We start from the raw sequence: 10977 nt of genomic DNA, 5'->3' as shown, positions 1-10977 counted from the left end.
TATAGGGGACTAATTACAGGGGACTATATAGGGAACTGTAACTACAGGGGACTATATAGAGAACAGTAACTACAGGGGACTATATAGGGAACAGTAACTACGTGGGACTATATAGGGAACACTAACTACAGGGCATTATATAGGGGCCCCTATCTACAGGGAACGCCACAGGGGACCCTATCTACAGGGTAACGCCACATAAGGCCCCATGTGGCATTCCCTGTAGATAGGGCCCCCTGTGGTGTTTCCTGTAGATAGAGCACCTTGTGGCATTCCCTGTAGATAGAGCCCCCTGTGGCATTCCCTGTAGATAGGGCCCCATCTACAGGGAACACCACATGGGGCCCTATCTACAGGGACCACCACAGGGGGCTCTATGTACAGGGAACGCCACAAGGAGCTCTATTTACCGGAAACGCCACAGGCTGCTCTATCTACAGGGAATGCCACAGGCTGCTCTATCCACAGGGAACACCACAGGGGGGCCTATCTAGAGGGGGCACTATACAGGGAACACAACCGGGGGCACTATACAGGGAACGCTACAGTGAATGCCACAGGCGGCACTATCTACAGGGCACGCTACAGGGGGCCCTGTCTGCAGGAAAAGCTACAGGGGGCACTATCTACAGGGAACACTACTACCTACAGATGGCTCTATGGGGAGAACTATCTATAGAGGGCTCAACTGAGAGCACTATCTACAGAGGGCTCTACTTGAAGCACTATCTACAGAGGGCTCTATGAGGGACACTATCTATAGGGGGCACTGTGTGTAGTGCATTACTTTACAGTGTTTGACACAATTTTATTCAGGCGCACAGTGTATGTTACTATTATATTCAGGGACACAGTGTGTAGCGCTATTATATTCGGGGGCACATGTACAATACTATTATATTTGGGGGCATAGAGCGTGGTACCATAAGAATTTGCTCTTCGTTTATAGGTGCAGAAATGTTGAAAAAGTGAGCTTCCAAAGACATCTGAGCAGCAAATTGACCCATTTCCGCAGAAATGGGTCATGACCAGGAGGCATCATAGAGTTCTGGACCAGAGGGAAAAGTAAAGAGAATGACTAGAATCTGAGAAGTCGTCACTGGTGGGTCACTAAATGTAAATGTTTATTCTCCCTGTGACTGCTCAGTACTGTAGTCACTGTATGATCTGCAGCGAGATGATGTGTGTATCATTATTTGTTGTGAAACAGCAACTCCTAGCATATCCTTACCATCGTTCTGGCTATACTGGGAGCTGTAGTTTTATGTCGTACAAACTTATATGGCAGGGGTTAAACTAAATTTGCTAATTATCTCTGTACTGAGCTGTATTTGTACTGGTGCTGTATGTATGTACTGAGCTTGGTTCTGGTGCTGTATATATATGTACTGAGCTTGGTTCTGGAGTTATATTCATCATAACAACCAAGCTCAATACATATATACAGCACCAAAGAGAAGCTCAAAACATATATACAACTCCAGAACTAAGCTCTGCATATAAATACTGCACCAGAACCAAGCTCAGTACATATATACAGCACCACAAGAAAGCTTAGTACATATATACAGCACCACTACAAAGCTCAGTACATAAATACAGGCCCAGAACCAAGCTCAGTACATATATACAGCAAGAGAATAAAGCTCAGTACATATATATCAGAACAACCAAGCTCAAAACATATATATATACTGAGCTTGTTCTGGTGCTGTATATATGTACTGACCTTGGTTCTGGTGCTGTATATATGTACTGAGCTTGTTTCTGGTGTTGTATATATTGTACTGAGCTTTGTTCTAGTGCTGTATATATGTACTGAGCTTGGTTCTGGTTTTGTATACATGTACTGAGCTTTGTTCGGGTACTGTATATATGTACTTCACTTTGTTTTGGTACTGTATATATGTACTGAGTGCTGTTCTGGTGCTGTATATATGTACTGAGCTTTGTTCTGGTGCTGTATATATGTACTGAGCTTGGTTCTGGTTTTGTATATATGTACTGAGCTTTGTTCTGGTGCTGTATATATGTACTGCACTTTGTTCTGGTGCTGTATATATGTACTGAGCTTGGTTCTAGTCCTGTATGTATGTACTGAGCTTGGTTCTGGTGTTGTATTTAGGTACTAAGCTTGTTTTTGTTGTTGTATGTATGTACTGAGCTTGGTTCTGGGGATGTATATATGTATTGAGCTTGGTTCTAGTGTTGTATTTATGTACAAAGCTTGGTTCTGGGGCTGTGTATATGTACTGAGAATGGTTCTGGTGCTGTATATATGTACTGAGCTTGGTTCTGGTGTTGTATACATGTACTGAGCTTTGTTCTGGTGTCGTATATATGTACTGAGCTTGGTTCTGGTGCAGGATATATGTATTGAGCTTGGTCCTGGCACCATACCTATGCACTAGCTGCCAGATCCGTCGTGGCTCCTCCCTTCTCATGTACACAGCCTAACTAAATGGGCTGAGCACGCTTAGGATATTGAATGTGCGCATATAGGTCTACACGTAATGGGTGAGTTTAATATAATGTGTGGGTAGGTATACGCGCTTATGTAATTGTATACATAGTGTGGCAATCCACACTAAAACATTCTGGACAGGGAATTTCTTTATTTATAGTCCACTTTAATGTAGGGGTTATTTGGCATATCGTAATTGTTTTATTTTATTATTAGAATCATTTTCAATGGAGCGATACACCGCAAAACACCGTTAACCCACCCCCCACCCCCCCCCCCCCGCGGCGTGTATGTCTTTGTCCACAAAACAGAGAACCTGTTGTTATAAATATGAATCCCACCCCTGTTTATGGTGCCTAAAAAGCAAACTGCAGGGGAGTAGAGTGGTATATACCTGATTTATATGCAGGGAAAACCACTGTCACAAATCCCTTTTCGCTAGATCTGCAGCTCTGTTGGAACTCAGGAGGAAAGACCTGGGAGCACCAAGCAATGGGAACAAAGCTATAGAGGAGTGAAATGGCCCTCTCCAGGAGAAGTTATTTCTGATAATGTTAGGGGACCTTCCTTCCTTAGTGCATGATCCCTAAAAAAATGTCCAATGGCTAACCGAGTGCCTGTTTATCTGAGGTTAGCCTCACAGGTCTGGTACCACTTAGTACTTAAAGTGGTTGTCCAGGCATGGGACGGTTTTTCATACTATGACCTATCCACATCCAGACCCCTCACCGATCAGCTGTTCCGGCTGCCTCCAGCACCGTGCGCTGTTTGGTGGCCGTGCTGCAGTACTGCAGCTCTGCTCCTATTCACTTGAAAAGGAGTAGAGCTGCAGTGTTGCAGCACGGCCTCTATGGAGTGGTTGGAGCCATCTGCTTCCGGCACGACCACTGCATCACTTCTTGTGCCGGTGGCAGCTGGAACAGCTGTTCAGTGCATGGTCCGGGTGTCGAATCATATATCCTGTGGATATGTTATCAGTATAAAAAACAGCCCAATGTCCAGACAACCCCTTGTATATGCATCCAAAGAATTTATATGCCTTCTTATGTATTATGCTAGGAAAGTTTTTCTACTAAAATGGAAATCCATTAAATAGCCCACAATTTCTTGCTGTATACGCATTATCCCTCCTATAAAATAAAATATGTACTATGGGGTATCTCAAATATTTTTTTCTAAATATCCAGAACAAATGGCTTTATGCACAAATTATAAAGGTGTACAAATTTAATGGTGGTTAACCCCTTAACGACATGTCACTTACTAGTACGTGACAGCCGTTAAGCGGAAGTACGTAGCGGGTGACGGCTGTGTTATACAGCTGACACCTCAATGCAATGGGCGGAATCAAAGATCAATTTGATTTTTAACAGTATATCATTCAAGCGATCCATTGCTGGTTCAAGTCCCCTAAGTGGACTAATAAAAAAAGTAAAAAACAGATAAATAAAGGTTTTTTTTATGAACCCAAAAAATTGTATCAAAAGTTAAAAAAAAACTTTTCCCATTTTTCCCCTAAAGCAATGTTAAAAAAAATAAAAGTTAACATAACTGATATCGCCACATCCATAAAAGTCCAAATCTATATATCACAATATAGCATTGTTTAAACCGCTCGGGAAACGCCGTAAAAAAAATAATTATATAAAACATTCAAATTGCTGTTTTTTGGTCACCTTCGCTCTCCAAAAAAAATGGATTAAAAAGTGATCAAAAAGTCACATTTACCCCAAAATGGTACAGTTGAAAACTACAGCTCGCCTGCAAAATTTAAGCCCTCACACCGCTAAATTGATGGAAAAATAAAAAAGTTATGGCTCTCAGAATATGGCGACACAAAACATTTTTTTTTTTAGCAAATAGTTTTATATTTTGAAAAGTGGTAAAACAAAAAAAACATATAAATTTGGTATCGCCGTAATCGTATCAACCTGTAGAATAAGGTGAATATGTAGTTTTTACCGCCTGATGGACGCTGTAAAAACAAAACCCCCCAAAAATTGCGTAATCTGTTTTTTGCCCATATCACCCCACAAATAAAAAGATTTTCAGCTTGCCAGTATATTATGCGGTACAATAAATGGTGCTATGAAAAACTACAACTTGTCCTGTGTATTATGTTCGTGTGTATTATGTTTGTGTATGTTCGTGTGATACTGTCTGCTGAGCCCTGTATCTAATCCTCCTAGCACTGTGCATTCGCTCAGAAAATGGTGGCACACAGTGTAGGAGGTTTGAAGACATTCAAACCCTTCCTTCTCCTGGCACTAGCCAGAAGAAGGGAGGGGGATTGTGTGAGGACACTAGAGGAGAGTGTGTGGACCCCAAATTTGCAGCATACATCAATGAGGTTGCTTTATCACAGTGACCATGCTGCAATTTTGGGAACTGCTCCCTCTACTGGCCAGCATATGGAAATATTATAAATTAGAATCTAATTTATAATATTAAAGGGGTTTTCCAATCCTTTTTTTTTTTTTTTTTTAAATCAATGCAATGTTCCTCTATTAATATATTAGTGCACTCTGACTATCTTTTTCTTGATAATAAATGGTTTTAGTAACACTACTCCCTATTGTTTACCTTGAGAGGTTTGTTTTGCTCAGTAAGTTCATTCCTCTTCTCTTCCTGTGTTTCTCCTCCCTGCATGCACTGCTCTAGTCCCAGCATGCAATGTGCATGCAGCAGTGCACTTGCTCCGCCTACTACACCCAGCTCTACTAACTTCTGCAATCTCAGTCTTCATTTTGGTGCTCTCATTCTATTACTGATAGCACAAGCTGAAATCACTGGATATCTGCATTTTTAACCTCTTAACGCCGAAGGGCGGATATATCCGTCCTCAGCAGCTGCTAGTTCGCGCAGGAGGACGGATATATCCGTCCTGTAATCGTGCGGGTACTGTCACTGTACCCACGCGATCAGCGGCAGGAGCACGGCTGTTATACACAGCCTGGCTCCTGCTGCAACTGCCGGAATCGAAGCGCGCTCCGATTCCGGCAGTTTAACCCATTAAATGCCGCTGTCAATAGTGACAGCGGCATCTAATGTGTTTGACAGAGGGTGGGAGCTCCCTCTGTCACCCCATCGGCGCCCCCGCAAAGAAATCGCTGGTCGCCGTCGGGTTTCCATGGCAGCGGGGGTCTAACAAAGACCCACAGGTCTGTCTTCAGCATCATGACCTAACAGGTTGCCTGTCGGTTTTACACTGACAGGCAATAATGCTTTGGTATACTAAGTATACCAAAGCATTATATATGCGATCAGCACATCGCATAGTGAAGTCCCCTGGTGGGACTAAAAAAAAAATGGCAATCCGTTAAATAAAGTTGGTGAAAAAAAATAAAAAATCACAGTGAAAATCAAATAAAACTGGTTTTATTTAGTAAAAGTGTCAAAACAAATCACACATACACATATATGGTATCCCCGCGATCGTAACAACTTGAACAATAAAATGAACACATTAATTAAACCGCCGAATGAACGGCGTCCAAAAAAAACGCAAAAAAACAACGGCAAAATTCGCTCTTTTCTCCCATTCCCCCCATAAAAAAATTAAATAAAAATTAATCTATAAGTCCTATGTACCCCAAAATAGTAGTAATGAAAACTACACATTGTCCTGCAAAAATCAAGCCCACATACGGCCACATCGACGGAAAAATAAAAACGTTACGGCTCCTGGAATGCGGCGATGCAAAAACAAGTAATTTATTTCTAAAAGGCTTTTTATTGTGCAAACGTAGTAAAACATAAAACCTTTACATATTTGGTATCCCCGTAATCGTGCCGACCCATAGAATAAAGTTAACATGTTATTTACGCTGCATAGTAAACGGCGTAAACTTATAACGTGAAAATCAATGCTGGAATAGCTGCTTATTTTCAATACTCTCCGAAAATAAAGTTAATAAAAGTTAATCAATATATTATAAGCATCTAAAAATGGTACAATTACAAAATACAACTCGTCCCGCAAAAAACAAGCCCTTATACGGCTATGTCGACGGAATAAAAAAAAAGTTACGACTCTTGGAATGTGACCGTGAAGAAACAAAAAATAATCCAAAGGTCATTAACGCGCAAAATGGCCTGGTCATTAAGGGGTTAAACGGTTTGAAGAGGTCTTGTGGTACCAAAACAGTGGAAACCCCCAAAAGGTGACCCCATTTTTTAAACTAGACCCCTTGAGGAATTCATTGTAGTTTTCATGGGGTGCATGCGGCTTTTTGATCAGTTTTTATTATATTTTTAAGTGGCGCGGTGACTAAAAAACAGCAATTCTACTATTGTTTTTTTATTCTATTTTTGTTACAGCGTTCACCGTGCGCTATAAATTACATATTCACTTTATTTTGCGGGGCGATACGATTAGGGCTCATTTACACGAGCGTGTTATACGTCCGTGCAACGTGCGTCGCAGGGACCTATGTTAGTCTATGGGGCCGTGCAGACAGGTGCGTGATTTTCACGCAGCGTATGTCCGCTCCGTGAAACGCACGATGTCCTAAATTTGTGCGCTGTTCGTGCATCACGCACCCATTGAAGTCAATGGGTGTGTGAAAACCACGCATGTCACACGGAAGCAATTCCGTGGGACAAGCGTGGTTCGCGCAACAGCACTGTAAAGGATGAATGAAAACAGAAAAGCACCACGTTCTTTTCTGTTTACAAACATCCAAACGGAGTGTCATAATGATGGCGGCTGCGCGAAAACCACACAGCCGCGCATCATAATTGGCTGACACACGGAGCTGTTAAGTGCCTTTTGCGCACGCAAAACGCCGCGTTTTTTGCTTGCGCAAAACGCACATGCTCGTGTAAACCCGGCCTTACGGTGACACCAGATGTTTATAGGTTTTTTTTATGTCTTATGGCGTTTGCACAATAAAATAAGTTTTGTAAAAAATAATTTACTTTTTGTTTTACCTTATTCTAAGAGCCAGAACTTTATTATTTTTCCATCAATAAAGCCGTGCGAGGACTTATTTTTTGCGTAACGAACTGTTCCATCATTACCATTTTTAGGTAGATGCGACTTTTTGATCTATTTTTAATACATTTTTGGGGAGGTGAAGTGACCAAACAATTGTGATTTTGGTATGGTTTATTATTATTTTCTTATACGGCGTTCACCGCGCGGGATACCAATTATGTATAGTTTATTTATTTATATATTTTTATTAATAATAAATGACTGATAAGGGGAAAAAAAGGGGATTTTTTTCACTTTTAAAACTTTTATTTTCTTATTTTGACACCTTTTTGTTAAACTTTTTTTTAACTTTATTACTTTGTCCCACTAGGGGACTTGAGGACAGGAGGCCCTGATCGCTATTCTAATACACTGCACTACATGCGTAGTGCAGTGTATTAGAACTGTCAGCTACTCACTGACAGCAAGCATAGTGGGTCCTGACGTTGTCAGGACCCACTAGGCTTCCGTCTATGGCATAGCCGGACGCCATTGTTTGGTGTCCGGTTGCCATAGTAACCATCGCCGCCCGCTATCGTGTAGCAGGCCGGCGATGGTAACTTAACCCCTAAAAAGCCGCGATCTCTATTGAACGCGGCTTTTAAGGGGTTAAACAGCGGGGACACAGCGATTGGTCCCCGCTGTAGGAGCTGCGGCAGCTGCTGTACGAGACAGCAGCTGTCACAGCTCCTGCATCTGTCGGGAAGACGGCCGAAACGGCCGTTATTCCCGCAACTTCATATTCCATTGCTAATTTCACAGAGCATGTGCGGTGGAGTTTGTTAACCACGCATGCTCTAATCAGATAAAGAAGCACGTGGTACGGTTACGTCATTTGTGACGTAACCGTACAGTGTGAAAGCCGGAAACCGGAAGTAAGGTAGTAGCCCAAATGGACGGGTCTGCACAGGAAGTGCAGATTTTGCTTTACTAAGGGGGCGGTGACGGAAGAGGATATACGACGCTACAGCCATCTGATGAAACGTAAGTACATTGTAAAGTTGTATATTTTTCATTGTTTAATTTAAATGAATGTAATTCTTTACTTCCGGAAAACCCCTTTAACTGACTTGTGAAAAAATAAAAAAAATTTAAAACAATGTGTAATCACTTAAATACTAATTGTTTAACTGAAAAAAAAAAAATTCTAGCGACACATTCCCTTTAAGGGGTTAAAAGCTGTGTGAGTGTGGTGTCTCAGTTATTAATTACTCCTCTGAGGCGGGATTCACACGACCGGGTCATTCCCGAGCCCGAGTGTGGGCCGGTAAAATCGGCCATTTTGCCCGGCCGGTTTGCATTAAGTTTTGCATCCGTGTCGGGCCGGTCAGATCCGGACAGTGACATCAGCGGCAACTCCTGAAGGGGAATCCCCATGTGTTCGGGGATTCCGCTTCAGGAGTTTCCCCTGATGTCACTGCCCAGATATGGACAGAGACATCAAGCGCTCTGTCCAGGAGCGGAATCCCCGAAAACACGGGGAATCCGCTCCTTCAAGGAGCTAAAGTGCGGCTAGCACATAGCAGAGCGGGGAGATACCTCCCCGCTCTGCTATAGTGGCGTCGCTACAGTAGTAGCAGCCGCAGCAGCTGCAGCTGCTAGCGGCGCCATCGAAGGTGTCGCCGGGCCAGGGTGCTTTTAAAACAAGCAGGGGAAGGGAGCCAGTGCAGCGCTCCCTTCCACCTGCTGTACACCCCGGCCCTGCCACACCGTGTACAGCGCACAGCCATTTGTCAGAATGGCATCAACTCCTCCTCCTCACATGCACTCTGCGCTGTGAGGAGGAGGAGATAGAGCGCAAGCGCCGGAAAACCCGGCCATCACTCGGGAGTCGGGACACATCCCGGTGATGGCCGTGTATTACCCGGCCCCATAGACTTCTATGGGAGCCGGGCGGCCGGGTACCCGGGCGAAGATAGAGCATGTCCTATTTTTTGACGGCCGGTTTTCCCGGCCGTCAAAAAATCGGTCGTGTGAATAGCCCCATTAGGGGTCTATTATTCCTAATGCAGCCGGGTGCCGGAAGATTTATGAACGGCCGGCACCCGGCCGGGAAACCCTGCCGTGTGAATGAGGCCTTACTGTGGTTATTTACATCAACAATTTCTATATTGTTCCTTCTACCATGTGGAGATATGCACCCTGTCCATTTTGCAGTTACATGACATAAGAGATATATTCATATTATGAATATGAAATATTTAGTAAGAAACCTGATCCAAATGTAAGATCATTATCAGGAGAGTCACTCATTTCTGCAGCTCAATTATGACTTAATAAACGAAATGTTGCATATATGGTTAATAAAGAAGAATTGCTTCTTTGAACATTTTGATGTTGCAGCTATTACTTGTTGCTGGTTTGATGAAAGATTGGATCACCCCAGTTATTGGCTTTGTATCCTGTCTTGATCCTCCCTTCATATAGGGTTTTGTCTATTTACATTATTTATTGATAGTCTAACCTCAGCCAGTCAAGCTGCAGACCATGAGGTAATGGCAGGAAATAGATAAACATATTTAGAAAAGGATCCTTGGTGATCACAGCAGGGCTTCCAACCTCCTTTTTTTTTTTGACATTTTTATCTAAAAATCATCGACAGCCAATAATTTTATGGACAAATTGGAAGACCAAACTCAATCATAAAGATGATAAGTAATATATGTCTATAGGTGTCACGTTGTGTTCTTGGACCCACTGGGCCGTACTTCCTTGGCGGTATGGCAGCTGTTAAACAGGGCGCAGGTTACAGTCTATAGTTCGTATAGGATACCTGTGACAACTCGGACAGTATCAAGGCAGGCTCGACTGGGACTAGGCAGCAGGTAGACATCAGGTGTGGTATAGCAGGACAGGCGTGGTATACAGCACAGCATGACTTCAGATTAGCAAGGCACTTGACCAGGATAGTACGGGATACAGGATACAGGTACAGGAAACACTGGGAACTGGAAGACACTAGGAGACCATTTGCATAGACAAACTTAGGATACGACAACGACACTCAGGCGTTGGAGGAAGGGGTTGGGCCCTTCTTATATTCCAGGGTGCTATGGGCTAATTAAACATAAAAGTCTGGTGTGCGCGCTGCCCCTTTAAGAGCAAGCACGAGCATGCACGCGCATCCTACGGGACCCGGCCGAGGTGAGCCGAAGTGAGCGCTGGCGTCTCCTGGGGAGGAGACTGGGGCCAGCGCTCGATCCATGGCTGCGGGCGTCAGGAGGTGAGTGAGCCTGACGGCCCGCGACCATGGGCATGACAGTATCCCCCCTCTTACGCCCCCTCTTCTTGGGACCAGAGCGAGGGAGAAAATTCTTCAGAGGAGTAGGGGCATTGAGGTTCTCCTCTGGCTCCCAGGACCTCTCTTCAGGATCAAACCCCCTTCAATCCACCAAATAAAAAGTCTTTCCTCTTACTTTCTTGGTGTCCAAGATCTCCTTAACTTTGAAGGTGTCTGAATTACCGCTGGAGGCAACCGCAGGGCTAAGAGTCTTGGTAAAGCGGTTCAGAACCACCGGTTTCAGGAGGGAGACAT

Source organism: Rhinoderma darwinii, chromosome 2, assembly GCF_050947455.1.
Source record: "Rhinoderma darwinii isolate aRhiDar2 chromosome 2, aRhiDar2.hap1, whole genome shotgun sequence".
Lineage (NCBI taxonomy): Eukaryota > Metazoa > Chordata > Amphibia > Anura > Rhinodermatidae > Rhinoderma > Rhinoderma darwinii.
Note: the sequence above shows the minus strand (reverse complement) of the source record.